Source organism: Bos grunniens, chromosome 14 (genome assembly GCF_055505025.1).
Source record: "Bos grunniens cultivar Pamir isolate PY7600 chromosome 14, Bosgru_T2T1.0, whole genome shotgun sequence".
NCBI lineage: Eukaryota > Metazoa > Chordata > Mammalia > Artiodactyla > Bovidae > Bos > Bos grunniens.
The window spans coordinates 56,108,881-56,127,676 of NC_141178.1; the positions used below are offsets into that span (position 1 = coordinate 56,108,881).

At 46.3% G+C, this 18,796-nt stretch overlaps 1 long non-coding RNA gene across 1 annotated transcript; it reads left to right on the plus strand.

Moving 5' to 3' along the window:
• The first annotated feature begins 6,072 nt into the window (after nucleotides 1-6,072).
• On the plus strand, nucleotides 6,073-11,095 carry LOC147359457 (uncharacterized). Its single transcript, XR_015140826.1, has 2 exons — nucleotides 6,073-7,351; nucleotides 10,536-11,095. It is a non-coding gene; the product is annotated as an uncharacterized LOC147359457 (long non-coding RNA).
• Nucleotides 11,096-18,796: the final 7,701 nt, after the last annotated feature.

Sequence of the window (18,796 nt, forward strand, 5' to 3'; positions counted from 1 at the left end):
GAAGAAGGTGGTCTCAGTCTGAAAGGAACACTGCTGGGGGTGTGGAGGCAGTGGTTCCAACATAGCCCCACCGCCCACCTGGAACAAGGCATTTGCCTCTTCTCCCCTCAGTTACCAGCTCCAACTTCTGTGACTTATCACCAGACTTATCCTAAGTCACGTTCAAAAACACTTAAAGTCTCCCATCTCTATTTCGAGACTAATAAATGGAAATCCAAGGTGCTAACTTAGCCAATTACAAGGCACTTTAACAAAACGTTACAAGTGGGAAAATACAGTGTCTTATTTATTCAGGAATTATTGAACGCTTGCCACATATCAGACACTGTGCTGGGCACTATGAAAACAAAAATAAAGCCACTCCTACCCCAGAGGAGCTCTCTGACTCTATCAGGGGTGATAGATATTCAAGCGCATCACCACAATTTAAAAAATGTATACAGTCATAGAACTACTGGGTACTTGATTGCTCAGAAGAGATGCCTCATTTTGCTTCTGCCCAGAGAGGCAGGGAGGCTTCACAGAGGATGTGACATTTAATCTGAGTCTTCAAGGACTCTGCAGATGGCAGGGGAGGGGAGGTACCAGGCAGGAAAACTGTCTGAGACATCCATGGGGCAGATGGCTAGTGTCGGCACTGTGAGTAATTTGGCTCAGATCACAGTATACACAGGGAAAGAGCAGAAAATGACAGTGGAAATGTGAGGAAGGCCAGGTCAGAAAGGGTTTAGTAGCATATTAAGAAATATTTACCTTATTCCATAGGTGAAGTGAAGTGAAGTGAAGTGAGGTTGCTCATTTGTGTCCGACTCTTTGCGACCCCATGGACTGTAGCCTATCAGGCTCTTCCGTCCATGGGATTTTCCAGGCAAGAGTGCTGGAGTGGATTGCCATTTCCTTCTCCAGGGGATCTTCCCAACACAGGAATCGAACCTGGGTCTCCCGTATTGCAGGCAGACACTTTACCAAGCCACAAAAGGATTGTCAGCTGGAAAATGATCAGAACAAACCTCAGAGCAGGGAGACAGTAGAGGTTTTTGATAAAGTACAACATGTTGAGGTCCTAGACCAGGGAGGCATTCGAGGTGTTGGAGATAAAGGGATAAATGTGAGAGAGAGTTAGGTGACATACTTGATAAGATTTGGTGAACAACTGATTGTTGATAAGTGAATGAAAGGGAGGGGTTGAAGATTCACTTCTAAGTTCTCTCCTTGAGTGACTGGTAAGTAGATGTATCACTAACCAAGATAAGTAATAAGCGGGAAGAAGTTTGTGGAAGAACCTGATGCTTTGGTGTGGGAATTCAGAGTGGTCTGTGGAATATTCAAGTGGGGATGTCCAGGAAGTAAGAGATAGGAATTTAGAAGACTGACCTGGTCTAGAAACATAAGTTTAAGAATTATGACACATGAATGGTACCATTGGAATGGATGTCCGGAAAAATATGCAACATTAGAGGAATGCAGGACAACAATAGGAATCATTAAAACACCAGGTCTTCTCGGTTGTTTATTACTGTATATCAAGCCATCCCAGACCTTAGTGGCTTGAACCAAAAAAAAGGTATGATTCATCTGGTGGGTGAGCTGGCTTTGGACTCAGTTGGAAATATCTGGTATTTTTGACATTCCCTCTCTCCTTTCTTCTTGGCCTTTCATCTTAGTCATCCAGAAGACACGGAAGTTTCTGAGGAGTGTTTCAAGAAGGCAAGTGCCAAGACACAAGTCCTTGTCAAGACTCTGCTGACTTCATGTTCACTGATGTTTCATTGACCAAAGCAAGTCATGTGGTCCCGGATTCAACACCAGGCGAGCCCAGAGTGGGGAGTGATTCATTGGGAACATTACTTATCCACGTAAAACACATGCTAAGAGATAGGCAGGAAAAGAGAAGCCACTGGAGAAAGACACATGAATCACTGTCCGAAAGAAACAGTAAGACATCAAGGAAGCAGAGTTTCCAGAAGGGAAGGGGCAACAGTGCCAAGTGTCACAGAGAGAACAAGAATGGAAGGAATAACAAGTGTTCATGAACTTGGTCTTTGTTAACCTTTGCAGTTTCAAGAGTTGAGAGTAAAAACTGAATCACAGAGGGGAGAGACAGTGAATGGGTGTTGAGGAAGTGTAGGCAGATGGTGCAGATTTCTTTTCTTAGAAAGTCAGAAACAAAATGAAGAGATGGAGTAGCATCTACAGGAGAACTCCCACTAAAGGGGGAGTAATAGTTGTTTTTTTTTTTTTTTTAAATGACAGTGATGTGCATTACGTTAGAGTAAGAGACAAGAGCCAGGAGGTAGAGGGGAAATGACATAGGAGAGTCAGGCCCATTGAGAGGAAGAAGCGTCCAGCAGAGGGTTGATGGGAAGAGCAACACCGGGCTTTTTCAAACCAAAGAAAGGCTGGCAGCAATGGCAGTATGTTTACAGGCTGGGGTAGAGAGAGATGTCAGAAAGTTAAGCAAATTCATTTATAAAAGCTTCTTCCCCGCCCCCTCAATTCAGCGGTTAATCATCTCCTGAGATTCAAATGTTCACGGAGGGTCAGGAGATTTGAGACAAGGATTCAAGTCTTGGAACAGTCTCTACGGGGAAAAAAGAAGCTGTGAAAACGAAGTGAAAGGACCTTCCTGGAATCCTAGGACTCCCCGAGTCCTGAGCTGGGACTGCAAAGGCATCAGGTTGTTGCAACTTCCTTGAGTGATGTTCAACCCTGGGGAAAAGGAGTCGGACTGGAGAACTGCCCGGTTCACACGGGGGAGTCATTGCCATCTGCAGAGACCAAAGAGGATAGTTGGTCACATCACCAGAGCAGGTTCCCAGGGACCAGGCAAGATCACCTTCTATGGTTCATGAAGTAGCCACAATCACGTGTGCTTTCTTTGAATCACACACATATCATCACACACAACTCGTGACTGTATGTGATTATATTATGCAGAGATTACTGGCCATCTCAAATCCCCTTTGGGGAAAGAAAGATGTTAACAACAACAGAGAAATAACTGAGTATGTCTCCTCTTCCTTCTATTCCCTTAAGTTCCAGGGTGGCTGGTTGGCTCATCTGGTTGGATTCCAATGATAACCAGGTCAAGGCCATGGGTGCTGTTTTTGTTCCAGTGATCTCAGCAGTGTCAGTATCATACAGGGGACATAAAAGGACATAATATTATCATTGCAAGTTCTTGGACAGTTCTAGGCTGAACTGTGTCAAACTCAAAGTTGTACTCTGATACGTAAAATGAGAACAGGTCATAATTTAAGGTTGCCTAATTCCATACCGCGTGTGTCAGACCTCATGATGCACCTACATTTAACTCTGGTTTAGGTATTTGCCAATAACTCTTGCTAGCACATCGTGCACCAGCCCTCTTCCTCCTTGGTCAAAATATTCCCAGTAGAAAAAAATATTAGATTTGGCTTTTGCAGATCATGCTCATACAACAGATGAGGCATCTGCATCGTGAGAGACTGCCCTGCTGTGAATGAAAAAGCGGGATCCAAACCCAGGTCTTCTCAACGCCAAAGAGAAATCCAGTAACGGTGGAAAGACGCCATGCCTTCCTCACGATCCGCTGTGAACTGAACTCCTTTACGTCCATTTGTGTACACTCACCTCTGCTCTAAAAGGGAAAAAGACATTTGACAGATGAGTCCGCACCCTGATTTTCACAGGATCTTCTTCAGGTTGCAGCTCTGGGTAAGACGGACTTGAGAATGATGCTATGAATCATGCCTCTCCTGGATGGAGACACAAACACCTCTCTGCTCACTGCTGCACGGTGAAATATGGTTGTGGGAATGCACGCATCCAGTACCACACTCAGATCTGTGAAAGCTTAGTTCAAGACCAGCACCTAGCAGGGTGCCTGACAGAGAGGAGGCACGTGACAAATGTTTATGGAATGAGCGTTGCATTTAAGGCGCGAGGATGGCTGGATACAGAAAGGAATCATTTTAAAACTATACATATCCTGTGCACTTGAATCTGAAAGGAGAAGTATTCCTAATTTTATCTTAATTTGTAATTTAACAGAGTTAACTTCCTCCAAAGTAATTACTTGTTAATACGTTTCTAATGTGTTTCTAATGTGGTGGAGCTACTATGCTGGGGCTTTTCATTTAGAAAGCTAGCAAGACTCCGAATTAACCTGTCTCCTAAGCCTTCCTCTTGGTAGTTTCCCTGAATGTCATTCTGCGGGCTGACTCTGGTTCCTGGGAAAGCACAGCTTCCTGAGATGTCAGCAGTGGGAGTTGAGTGGACCCAGGGCTCTGTCCCACCCACTGGGTCCCCGTCCTGTCCTCCCAGAGCTGCGGTGGGGCCACTGCCCTCAGGTCACATCTAAGTTACCTAGGTTGAAAGTCGCAGAAGCACAGCTACCCGTACTTCCCCCCAAACCTGTTTCTTGATTACCTCTCTCAAGAAGAGAAAATGTAATATTAGCACATGTCTCCCACCAAGAGTCAAATAGTACATGTGGGCTCAGAGAGGGTACAGATCAAGACAGTGGAATGAGAATAAATTGGGGGAAATGATACCATGTTCTATAATCACATGCATTTCCTTTGCCTCAAACCTTGATTTATTTATTTTGGCTATGCTGGGTCTTCATTGCTGCAAGGGCTTTTCTCTAGTTGCAGAGAGCAGGGGCTACTCTCTTCTTGCGGTGCTCAGGCTTCTCATTGCAGTGGCTTCTCTTGTATAGCACAGGTTCTAGGGCACTTGGGCTTCAGTGGTTGCAGCTCCTGGGCTCGAGAACACAAGCTCAGTAGTTGTGGCACCCAGGCTTAGTTGCTCCGAGGCATGAGGGATCTTCCCAGATCAGGGATGGAACCTGTGTCTCCTGCGTTGGCTGGAGGATTCTTTACCACTGAGCCACCAGGGAAGCTCGGACTGCTTCTCTCAGTCCTGCAGATTCCGTGCTCCTGACGCTGAAGGCGGGAACTTGGCTGGACCCAGTGCGTCCCCTGGGAGCCCTGCCCCAGGCTTGGGCCCCCTCAGCGCTCTCTTCATGAGCTGAGATACAGTACACCTCAAGGTCAAGCCCAGACCACAGACAATATCACTGAAAGATAGCCATAGTTGAAAGGCTGATGTTGTAAGACTTTCTCAAGTTACTCCTAAAACATTTGTATAAAGTAGAATTACTTTCTGTTTGACTATTTACTGATAAAAGTTGACCATCAGTTATTTATTAAGCTTTTCCTATGTGGAAGATACCATACCCTGGATTTGTGGAGGACAATACTAGTTGTGGTTATATTCGCTGCATTGCCCTCAGAAAGAGTACATTAAGCCAGAAAGAGACCAACCATGATGTATAACTAATCAAATAAATTAAGGTTTATCTTTTCAACAGAAGCTGCACAGGTATCATAGAGAATGAGGTGGATATTTGCGCACTGATGTGCTGTCATCGCCAAGTCATACTGTTGTATTGATAAAAAAATGTCTAGGGACCTCCTTGGTGGTCCAGCAGTTGGGACTCTGTGCTTCCACTTCAAGGGTGCACGTTCCATCTCTGGTGGGGGAACTAAAATCCCACAAACTGCACAGTGCAGCCAAAAAAAAGTCGAGATGCAGAAGAATGTATGTGTTATGTTCATAGCTGTGGGAAAAAGGACAGAGGAATTTGTAAGAAAACGTATGTTTTCTTACACACATATATACATATATGTACATATATGTATGCATATGCCTATATCCATATGTTTGTAAATGCATAGATGTGTCTGGAATGATACAAAAAGGACTAGCAATAGTGACTGCCTCTAAGGCAGTTGTGGATGGCAGATACTTTTTCCTGTGCAAGCTGTCTCGTACAGTTTCAATTTTCTACTATATGTACAAATTACTTTTAATTTAAAAAATAGCTTATAAAACTAACAATAAAAGATAGTGCATGGGAAGTGGTGGACGAATAGTGTACAAACAACGTGAAAGGCCCTCAGAGGAGGGCAAGCTTGCTCCAGGCTGGGGGGTCAGGATGGCTCATGGAGAGATGAGGACATCTGAACTGAGGTACCTGGGGTGGGTGGGCTTTGGGGTGCTGCTGGGGACCATAGAACAGGGCAGTGTCCCCATCAGAAGGTACAGAATAGGTAAACTTGGAGTCAGATGAGGTAAATCAATGAACCTTTGCCTGGGTGGAGGAATGCAGTGGCATTTTATTCACTTAATGCACGCACGGGATCATTCTAAAATGCATTTTAAGATGCTTATGAGATAACAACAGAAAATTATTAAAGGAGAAATACAAATGGAAGTCAGGACCTTGGAGAAAATATAAAATTTCTAATGAAAAGGATTAAGCCAATACTGGACTTTGCAATTTTATCTGAGCCTCTTGATAACCAGCATAAAAAGGGAAACTATAAACTCATAGCTTTTTCTATGGAAAGGATGGTATACCAGCTCTGTGAATACCAGTTCTTTCTGTTGAATTTTACAAGAAAGTGTCACATGGGAATTCTCACAGATGGTGAGTTGTGGGCAGGAGCAGTATCAGCAGGATAATGTTCAAAGTCTCTTGGTTGAAGGGCATCCAGGATGCAGAGGGTCACTGGTTAACTCAATGAAGTTCTTGGAAGAGTGGACAGATAGCATGTCTCTGAGGGAGTTTTCTCTGAACGTCCCTCTCTGGGCTGGGAGTTCTTTGTGTTGTTGGGTGTTTGTGTGCTTGGCTTGTAATTAGAGCCAGCCAGCGGGTGACGTGAGAGCAGGGCCGAGGTGGCTGCCAATCTGTATTACTGGTCGACAGCCAGGCACATGTTTTAGGACCAGACAAACACAAGTGTTTGAAACTCTTGAGAGTCCCTGGACAGCAAGGAGATCAAACCAGTCAATCCTAAAGGAAATCAACCCTGAATATTCATTGGAAGGACTGATGCTGAATCTGCAATACTTTTGTCAGCTGATGCGAAGAGCCGGCTCATTGGAAAAGACCCTGCTGTTTAGAAAGATTGAAGGCAGGAGGAGAAGGGGGTGACAGAGGATGAGATGGTTTGATGGCATCACTGACTCAATGGATATAAGTTTGAGCAAACTCTGGGAGATAGTGGACAGGGAAGCCTGGCGTGCTGCAGTCCACGGGGTTGCCAAGAGTCAGACACAACTTAGTGACTGAACAACAACAAACAGAAGTGTGAACGTCCTACCAGGAAAGCAGAGAAAGCTGCTAACAAGTAGAGTTTCACCAGGATGACAGGCAACTCTGCCTTTCCCCTAGTGTGGGGCCACGGGTGTCCCTTGAGACAAATCCAGGATTATCCTCAGAGAGAAGCTTTGCCTATTCCAGAGCTCGAGTAATTGTTTATCTGATGCTCCAATATTCAACACTGAAGGAAGATGTCAGGTATGACCTTGGTCCAATGGCAGTTTATGGAATGGAACTGAGGAAAGAGAGACCAGTGGGGTGGGGGGCAGGTATTATAATAGTTTGAAAGCCTGGACAAGGGCAATGGGTGTGAGATGCAAGGGGAAAGGGTTCTAACGCCCTAGAGAGAGAGAGAACTGGCAGGTCTTTGCGACTGAATATGGGAGCCAAGGGAGAGTGAAGTTTGGCCCTGAGACTGGGAGCCCAAGACATTTACAAGGACAGCAGAAATGGCAGAAACAGAGAAGGTGTCAAGAGGGAAAGCTTGTGTGGGGGAAGATACATTTGTTTTTAGACATGCTGATTTTGAGATAATGGCGAATATCAGTTAGCCTAAGATAAAGGAATGAAGCTGGATTCACACTTGGAAGCCACCTAAATAAAGAAGATTCCTGATGGAAGTACATCGTTTCACCTACAGAATCATCTTGCTGAAAAATAAACTTGAATCAGCTCACACCTCTCCATCTGACCATAGTTTAGTGGAAATTTGGATGGGTGGAGGGATCGATGTGTTAAACAACCCTAGGGGGATGTGATCAGCAAAATTCACAGGGTGGATTTTGGGCACCAAGGAATGGGTGTTTTCTACAAATAAATTGTGGGAGCTGGGGGTGTAGGAAAAGAAAAAAGAGGAATCAAATGATTAAGGGAGATTTATTAAAGAGTGACGTGTGTGGACCTTATTTGGATCCCGATCTGAACAAAGAACAAACCAACTCTTTAAAAACTTTATGAGACAACTGAGGAAATGTGACTGCTTGGATATTTGCTGATATTATGGGATTCTTCTTCATTTTTAGACATATTAATGTTTTCATGGTTAAGGCTTTTTAAAGGGCCCTTACATTTTAAAAGGGCTGCTCTGGTGGCTCAGTGGTAAAGAAACTGCCTGCTAGCGCAGGAGACATGGATTCAATCCCTGGGATGGGAAGATCCCCTGGAGAAGGGAATGGCAACCCACTCCAGTATTCTTGCCTGGAAAATCTCACAGACAGAAGGAGCATGGTGGGCTACAGTCCATGGGGTCACAAAAAAGTCGAACATGACTTGGAGACCAAACAACAACAACATTTTAAAAATACACTGGAATATTTACAGATGAACTGATATGATTTCTGAGATTTGCTGCAAAATAATCTGGTGGGGGGCATGGGGAATGGTGGGGTACAGACAAAACAAGAGTGGCCATCAGTGAATGACTGTTGGACTTGGGTGGTGTTACCTGGGGACAGGGTAAGGGGTCATTACACCATTCTGTCTCTCTCTGTGTTTAAACATTCCATAATAATAGGGTAAAAACAAATGGAGTGCTCACTCTGTGGAAGTACATTTCCTTTTAAAAGTAAGTGTCTATACCCAGGGGAGCAGGTAACCCAGAACAGAAAAGCCTGGGAAAGTCTCATATTTAAGGTGAAATCAGGAAATGAGGGACAATAGGTGGAACAGAACCAGAGCGTCCTCCTGGTTTGGAATTCAGCAAACTAGGGTTTGAGTTTAGCTCTAACTCTTACTAACTTTGTCATTGTGAGCACATCGTTGACCTTTGTAGGCCTATGAGCCTCAGTTTCCTTATCTGTAAAGTGGGGGTAATAACTGCATCTCCTCCACAGAGTCAATACAAGCTTTAGAGGAAATGATGTGTGTAAACCATCTGACCTGCCTGACACAAAATAAGTGCTCATAAACATTAGTTGTTAGCACTGATGTTTTATCACTGATCAGTGTGGTCAGAAAACTGGAAGTGTTACTGTCATGTCCGACTCTTTGCCACCCCATGGACTGTAGCCCACCAGGCTCCTCTGTCCATGGGGATTCTCCAGGCAAGAATACTGGAGTGGGTTGTCATGCCCTCCTCCAGGGGATCATCCCGACCCAAGGATCAAACCCAGGTCTCCCACATTGCAGGCAGATTATTTACCATCCAAGCCACCAAGGAAGCAGTGATGTTTTACCACTGATCAGAACGGTCATGAAATGTGAGAAAACAGCCAGAGCATGTAGTGTGATGGAAGGCAAGAGAAAATTGTAATGAAAGGGCAGTGATGTTAGTGTCATGTTACAATCAAGGAATCTGTTACTTTCATTGGATGATGTAATTTGGAGCTCACCGGGGACCACAAAGAGGTGGCGTGTGCCACCTGATGACAAGGAACTGGGTTAGGAGAGGTGATGAATCACTGGGAGCAATGGCTAAGTGAAGTGTTTTTCCTTATTTGGCGATGAAAGAAAGAAAACGGATGGAGCAGCAAAAAAAGGGGGGCTTTTCTCACAGTAAAAGGGGCTCTCGGGGAGAGGAAGAAGCCTGTGGAAAAGGAGGGAGGAGGATGCTGAGCCTGGAGCAGAGTCCTCAGCTACAGAGAAGAGATGGAGGTTAGAGATTCAGGGGAGGAGACTGACAGTGAGTTAGGTGGAGAATGAAAGCCGGACAAAGCCATGAGAGCAATCAGGGTTTCTGAGGACCCCGAAAGGCACTGGGAGGGAGGAAAAATAATGGAAGGGAAAAGATCAGAAGGAGACGCTTGGAGAGTGACAGTGAGAACAGGGAGTGGGGGCATGCCATCAGGGCTGGTGGCTGAGGCTATGAGGCTGGTGACAAGCGAGAGCAGGTTTGTGGTGCAGACTGGGGTCCCCTGCAGGCAACATCTGCACCTGGCCTGGTGGCAGAGACTGTGGCCTCCGATGACTCATCTAGGGTGACTGGAGCATCCACAGTGGCCCGTGGAGGAGCAGAGACCTCCAGCTTCCCGGGGTGGAACTGCAGGTGCTGGAGGTCGGGAATTGCTGGGAACACATCCTGGAGAGCCGAGCCAGGGAAAAACAGGACAAAGCCAAGCCGGCCTGGGAGACACAGGGGCCAGACCAGACGTGTTGAAACGTGACATCCTGCCTTTGTTACTACTGCGCCCTTTCTCCACTGGTAGTCCTCAGCTCCACCTCCCTCTGCCCCATCTCTGAGCCCCATATGAAGGACAAGAGGACAGCATATTACCTGGTAAAAGGAGAAAACCTGGAAATTTAGGGCTTTGCTTAGTGTGAAAACTCCCGAGTCTAAATGTTATGACCTTTCAACAAAGGAGATTAGGAGCTGGGAAGAATATATCTGAAATCTAGATTAAACTGGATTATGGTATTGACATGTTTGTATCTTTTTTATACTCAGGTCTGGCCTCCCCTTCTTTTTGTCCCCCGATATTCATTGCTCCTCTTCCACACCAGTGGTATTTTAGCTGGGGACATGTCTGCTCGGAATACAGACTGTGTATCTCAGCCTCCCTTGCAGCTACGTGTGATTAAGCTGCCCGGCAGTATGTGAGCAAGAATGCTGTATGTGAGCATCTGAGGAGCTTCCAGAAAGATAGCTGCTGTACACCCTACACCCTTTCTTGATTCCTTCCTGGAATTCCAGCCCGGCCTCCGTCTTGAAGCACAAAGACAGCCTCAGGATGGCCAAGTGAAGCTGAAAGAGAATTAATCCCTGAAGATTTGGAGTGAAATGGGTATCAGCCCAACACTGTCTGTACTTGAACTTCTGCAGAATTGGGATCAAACTTGTATTTTGTTTATGCTAATGTTATCTGAGAATTTTTTGTTATGTGCTGCCAAGCCTGACTCTACTGACATGTCAAGTATTAAAATTAGTAGGTAAAAAAAAAGATAACATAAAAGATAAAGACATGATATTTATAAGAAGAGAATAAAATTACAGAAATAAAATTATAAGCCAAATTGTCATCGATTAGACCAACCTATAACAATGAGTACTTTTTTTTTTTTAAACAATGTGTTCTTAAGAATATTCAGGGGGAGACTTCCCTTCTGGTCCAGTGGCTAAGACTCTGCTCTCTCCATGCAGGGGACCCAGGTTTGATCCCTGATCAGGGGACGCAAAGCCACATGTCACAGCTAAGGATCCTGCATGCCAAAACAAAGACCTGGCACAGCCAAATAAAGCAATAAATCAAAAATAAGGATGAGATGGTTGGATGGCATCACCAACTTGACGGACATGAGTTTGAGTAAGCTCTGGGAGTTGGTGATGGACAGGCAAGCCTGGTGTGCTGCAATCCATGGGGTCGCAAAGAGTTGGACATGACTGAGCAACTGAACTGAAGCATTTTTTAAAAGTATATTCAGTGACTTATTCAACAGGTTTATTGTGTCAGGCCTGCATCAGATTGGGAGCATGCCATAAAGAGGCCAAAATCCCTGACCTTTTGTGGGAAAATCATAATACACATATGATGGGAGGAATAAGCAGGGGGTGCCATGGGCACATAGGCTCCTCCTACAGCCTGAGGGAGGGGTCAGCACCAGCTTTCTCAGAGCTGAGCCCTTAGGAACACGTAGGATCTGTTAGACAAAGAAGAGGGAAGAAGTAGGGTGCCAGGCAGCAGGATCTGCTGTGCAAACACTTGGACTTGAGGGAGTATAGCGCTTTTGGAGGGCTGCAAAAACAGCAGTTAAAAATGAGGTTTGTTCATGCAGAACAAGGCTGAGACATGACAAAACAGAGCCCCAAAACATGCATTAGCAGAGGCCTCCAGTGAAATGGAATGAGACATTACTCAGCATAATGTCTTCAAGTTTCATCTATGCGGTAGCACGGGTCAGAATTTCCTTCCTCTTTAAGGCTGAGTAATATTCCATTGTATGTAGAGACCACATTTGTTCATCCACACATCCCCGGACATTCGGGTTGTTTCCACCTTTTAGGAGCTACCACATTTGTTTTGTTTTGTTTGTTACCACCTGTGGTGGAGGCTTAGTTACAGTAAAAAGAGTTGGGAGAGAAGTCTGCAGGGAGAGGATGAAACCCAGAGCAGAATAGGAACAGAATCCATTCCTTCTTTTTTGCAAATGTGGCAACTGAAGTCTGAATAGCTCAAAGTCCCAAAGAACTAGGGTCTTCTGACCTTCAGACTGCTTTTTCTTCTAGTGCCATTTTTACCACAAAGCTAATCTGAATCCAGCTGAACCTCATGACAGTCGAGAGCTATGGGTACTGCCAGATGCAGAGATCTGAAAGCTTGAGGGCAGAGGTCGGAACCCCATGGCAGGATGTCACACCTGCACAGAAACAGAGCTGGAGGGACTGTCCCAGTAAAACTGTCAGCGTGCTTCGGTCTCCTCTCTGTGGGACCTTCCTCTCCACCTTGGCTGTTCACATGCTCTCATGTGTCCATCTTCTTCCCTTCCTTGCTCTCAGCAGGATAAGAACCATCTCTGCTGAGCAGGTAAAAGATTATGTAGGTGTTAGCTCCCAGTTCCAGTGACACCCCTCTCAGGGAGATTTATATTTTAACAGGCAACTTCAGAAAATGGATAGTGTTAGGACCCAAGAGAATGAGACTCTGAGGGTGGAACAATACAGGGCGAGTGTAGGGTATTCATGTAGGAGATGCCTCCTCTGCTTGGTCGGGGCGGGGGGTGGGGGGGGTGGGGGGGTGGGGTGGGGAGCTCCGTTAGAAGCAGCGGGAAGTTGCCCACCCAGCCTCCTTCCCAGGCAGAGTGCAGGCTCATTCACAAACATCTTAGGTCTCTGTTTCTTTTCTTTCTCAGAATTCTTCCTTGAGAGAAAATACATCTTGTGTTTATTTAACCACCCACATCACGTGCACTATAGCTTTCTGCATGAAAGTTTTCAGTCAAACCTAGGATAATTAACCACTGGCCAAATATTTCAAACTTGGGTGAAGGAGTCAAGGATATAGAAGTGTTTTGGTTGCCATTTTGCTACTTTATTCTCCAGGTTTATCATGGGTAAATAATAATAAATAAATACTGTCATTGAAGAATATCTTCCTTCTCTAGCCTTTGACAGTGAACACCAGACAAGATATAGCTTCACTGGGGCTTCCCTGGTTGTCCAGTGGTTAAGACTTCATGCTTCCATTGCAGTGACCCTGGGTTCAATCCCTGGTCAGGGAACTAGAACTCACATGAGACAACTAAGACCCAGTGCAGCCAAATAAATACTTTTTTTTTTTTTTCAAAAGAAAAAAAAAAGAGAGAGAGATAAAATCAGTCCTGAATATTCATTAGAAGGACTGATGCTGAAGCTGAAGCTCCGATATTTTGGCCACCTGATGTGAAGAACTGATTCATTAGAAAAGACCTGATGCTGGGAAAGAGTGAAGGCAGAAGAAGAAGGGGACGACAGAGAATGAGATGGTTGGATGGCATCACTAATTCGATGAACGTGAGTTTGAGCAAGCTCCAGGAGTTGGTGAAGGACAGGGAAGCCTGGCATGCTGCAATCCATGGGGTCACAGAGAGTCAGACACGACTGAGGAAGTGAGCTGAACTGAACTTAATTAATAATCTGCCTTATTTTCCTTTGTCCATTTTTATTAGTTTCACACACACGTATCACCTTGCTCCTGCATTCTACATAGAGTACCACAAATTCTAGACACACCAGCATCCTCTGTACCTTACTACAAGGATTGTTTTTTATACAGGGTATCCCAATTGTCTCTGATATCAGCTATTACCCACAGATAAATGCAAGCATATACAAATCCTCCTTGAGGAGTCATAGTTTATGAAAAAGTAACTTATTTCCTTTATATATATATATACATATATATGTATATACATGCATTATATATATATATAGATAGAGAGAGAGACAGAGAGAGAGGGGCTTCCCAGGTAGCGCTAGCAGTAAAGAACCTGCCTGTCAATGCAAGAGCCATAAGAGATATGGGTTCAATCCCTGGGTCGGGAAGATCCCCTGGAGGAAGGCATGGCAACCCACTCCAGTATTCTTGCCTAGAGAATCCCATGGATAGAGGAGCCTGGTGGGCTACTGTCCACTGTCACAAAGTCAGACACGACTGGAGTGACTTAACATGCAACATATATATATAGGCTTCCCTGGTGGCTCAGATGGTAAAAAATCTGCCTGCAACATGGGAGACCCGGGTTCAGTCCCTGAGTTGGAAAGATCCCCTGGAGGAGGAAATGGCAACCCACTCCAGCATTCTTGCCTGGAGAATCCAATGGACAGAGGAGCCTGGTGGGCTACAGTCCATGAGGTTGTTCCATGGACTAACATTTTCACTTTCATACACACACATACATAATTCATATATAATTTTATTATTTCCGTGAAAATCAAATGTCTCCAATGACAAAACAGAATGTATAGGACAGTAGCAGGAACTATGAGTTATCTAGTACTTCAAGGCTGGCAGGATACATTATCCTCACATGATCCTCACAGACACAGTGGTCAAAATGACAAATAGTTGCTTAATTTATAAATGTAGACCCTTGGTCTCAGATGTAACTTGCAGAAGGTACAAGGCTATCTGATTTAGACCTGAGTCTTTTCATTCCAAATCCCACCCTCTCTCCTCTTTGCTACCTGTTGGTCATCACTGTCTGCATATCTCTGCTGAGCTGACTGCCCAATCAGCTTGAAATCTCTGCTAAAACCAACAAATGTAGCAAATGGCAATCTTAGATCTCAGCCTCAATGTGTGATTCTCTCAAGGCGTCACTTAATCAGGCTTGACATTTTTAAATAAGGCTGAAATGTATGTTGTTGTAGATATGTTCTTTATATTTATTTATTTACTTTTGTTAGGTCATGCTGTGCAGGTTTCAGGATCTTAGTTCCCCAACCAGGGATTGAACCCTCACCCTCAGCAGTGAAAATGCAGAACCTTTAACCACTGGACCACTGCAGGGAATCCCCTCTTAAAAGTAGCTATTTGTAAAAAATGTTTCACTATAAACCGTTTCTTAATAATCCTTTACCATTCTATAGTTTGGAAATAAGATTTTTTTTTAAGGTTTAAAAACTGAAAAACAGAACTAAAATGTAAGTAAAATATAGGATTTTTACTAAATCACAGTAAATAAAATGTTTTCTAAACTCAAAATTACCCAAGCTGACATATGCAAAAGAAGCCATTTCTCTCACATTTTTTAAACCCTTATCATTTGTTTATAATAATTATTTGGTGAGTCCCATAAACAGATCTGATACATGCTGAGAGAATACTTTTGTGTAGAAATAGTAAATAATTATAATACATGTTTTTTCTCCTTTAAATACTTTAAATACATTACTTTTATTTTTATATAATTTCATTGATTTTTTGTTATTTTATTAAAGAAATAAGCTTACCCTCCCTTCTTTTGAAAAATGTTTATTTCTTACTGAACGCCCCTCCCTCTCACCAAGGTGTAACAGAATCAACAGACTAGTTGTACAGTAATGAGAAAACCAACAAGGATCTCCTTCAGAGTAAGGCTGCAGGGAAACAATCTGCAGTACTTAAGATTTATTCCCCTATCCTCCCCTCCAAATATTACATCTCTCAACAAAGAATTCTTGTTGAGCTTTATTGGAAAGTGTGTGGCAGGGCGGGGTTCAGAAATACTACATATCTAAACATACATATGTTAGTATTGTGAGCTTCAAGCACAAGGAAATGAGAATTTCAGTTTCTTATGAGGACATTTCTTGTAAGCAAAAGAAAAATATTAGGTGTATCGGGAGTTGTTTTTTTTAAAGTCAGTATCAGTAATTTCTTAATATATGGCTAATGGTATTTTTTTTAATTAATAATAATAAACAAGGAACCAAAACTCTCAGCTTAATACTCTTTCTTTCCATGCCTTCCCTCAATCATTACTGGGGCATTACTTTCAGCTTAGATTCAGAGTCTGAGTGTAAAATGAGTCCATTTAACCCATTTCTGCCTATTTGCATTGAACGGCAGCCACTGGCCATGAATTTCATTTCATAAACCACACACACTATTTCTGCTGAAAGAGATTTATTGTTGTGACAAAAAAATCACGGTTTAAGTAAAATCTATTGTTTTTTTAAAATGTTACTCTTATAAAGAAACCTTTAACTAAGAGAAGAGGAATTCAAAACTGAAAAACTCAGCAATATAAAATGAATCAGTCAGTAGACACCTAAGGCTATCGGCTTCCTGTGCCCCTCACTGTGTGTTCTAAAAGGGTCACTGGCTCCGACCACTACTGCCAGGATCTTCCTAGGAACTGGAAACAGTGTTGAGCACCACACAGCCCCTGCTCTGAAGGGCAGGACGACAAGCCACCACAGGAAAGGGCTATAGTTTGTTGCAGAGACAGGGGTGCAGTGGGCGCCCCTAATTATTTCACACTTTGGGGAAGGAGGTGAGGGAAAGGCAGGAAGCCAGCTCTCAGAAAAGAAGGAAACTAGGGAGGGCTGCAGAAACCAGAGCAGACTGGGCACATTTAGAGAATTTGAAAGCAGTTCAGGTAGGCTGGAACTGGGGACGGGTGGGAAGAGTGGCCGGTGGTGAGAGATCTAGCAGGAGACAGGATTAGGAGGGCCTTATAAAGAGAAGTTAAGGAGATAGGACTTTATCCTGAGGGTGACAAACATCCCCTAAGAGATTACACGTGGCACTTTACAATAAAACATCTATGTGGCTGCAATATCGAGATGTGGGTGGGGCAAAACCACCGGACAGGAAAATGAGTGAGCAGGTAACTACGGTAACCCAGGTGGGAGACGCCGGTGGCCTGCGTGGAGGAAGCCAGAGCAGGGCAGCAGCGACAAACAGGCGTCAAGAAGTACGGAAGTAAAGCGGGCCCAGGGGTTTAATGACTCGCCGATGGGGTGAGGGGCTGACGACCGAGCTGCAGCGATGCAGCTGCTGAGATGGGAGACGCGGCATGTTTGGAGGGGAGATGCCGAGTTCTTTGTAGGACACCCAGATGACGTTTCTGAGGCTCCCAGATTACCCACACCTGGACCTCAGGACGAGGTGGGCTGGAGCAGGACGACGCTCTGCGAGGGGACGAGACCATCTGGGGGGAGAAGGTGGCCTGGGACAGCTGCCCAGGGCGGTCCCTCCAGTGCGACCGGACAAAATTCCACTTTTCCTCGATCGCATCGAACGACAAAACATCTACGAGATTAAGTAGAGGTCATGGCTTTCATTTTGCAGGTGAGGAAAATGAGACTTCGAGGTGTGGGTTTGTTCATGTCGGCATACACCCCCTATTTTACCCTAAAAACTAACTCAGTGTGTCTTGACTGCAGAAACATACATTCTTTCTCAAATTTTCGGTAGAAGAGATTGCAGAAATTAGTTTTAAAATGCCTTTTGTTCTTTTTCCCCGCCCCCAACTCCCATGATAAAATAGTGATCAACTTTCAATTTTAATAAACTTTACCAGATATCAAAAATCTGTACCCACTTTAGAAAAACGCGGACAGAGGAAAATCTTAGGACGCATCTCACCAGTGAGTGCACAACTTCTTCAAGTTCTCCGTGCTGCATAAATAAGCCCTGACAGATTCTGGCTTCACGCTCATTAACTCTGCACGTCCATCCCTAGTTCTCTATCTCTGGGACTTGCTTGCTCGCCCCCGCGCCCGCCCTCTCCTCCCCCGCCTCCGGCTGCACCACCTGCTCCCGGCACCGCCCCCCTCCTCCCGCCCGCGCCGGTTCTCACGCGCCGCCCGCGCCCCTCCCCGCCGCTCCCTCCCTTTCACTTCCGCGGAGCTGCCGAGTTGGAGCCGGTAGGCTCGGTGTCCGGCTCCTCCGCCAGACCGCACTCCCGGGTCGCCCGCCAGCCGCCCCGCGCCGCGCCCCCCATGAAGTTCTGCCTCCCGCACCGCCCCCCGCGAGGACTCCAGGGGCGGTCCCGGGTCGGCCGCCGCTGATTGGCTGACTTCTCGGCGCCCCGCCCCCCGTGCACGCGCAGGAGGTGGGGCGGGCCCGACGTGGGCGCGCGAAGCGCGGCCCCGAGGGCGAAGCGTCCGTGACCCGCGTGCCGGGCCCCGGCGTCCAAGCTCCGGCGACCGCGAGGTGGGGGCGGGCGGCGGCGAGGCTCACCCGGGCCGGGGCCTTACGTGGCGCTGAAGCCCGCCCCTCCCTCCCCGGCAGCGCCCCCCCCCCCCAGCCGCGGCAAGCCGGGCGTCCCGCAGAGGCTGGGAGCTGCTCGAGGGGCCGTCGTCGTCGCCAACCCGGTAGCCCGGATGTCGCTGCCCCCCGCGGCAGGGCCGCAGACGCGCTCCTCGGCCCGGGAGGAGGCTCGTCTTAAAGGGACAGCACCGCGTTCGAGCCGGAGGGGGAGGCGCGTCCTGCGCTCCGAGTGCGACCCCTGCCCCGGGGTCCGCCGCCCCGGGCCCGCTGCTCCAGGCCCGGGCGCAGGCGGGGCACGGCGTCCGGCCCCAGGATGGCCGCAGATGGCCGCCCGGAGGCCAGGTTTTCCTCCGGCCCGAGCGTGGCCGGTGGCGCCGCGCGGGGCCGGGAGGCGCCGGCCTGTGATTGGCCGAGGCCGCCGTGAATGCAGGACATTGTCTGGTCGCGGCGGTCGCTGTCCCCGCCGCCGCCCGGGCACTGGGCAAGATGGGTGCGAGCGGGGCCTGGGCGGCCCGCAGTCCCCGCCCGGGGG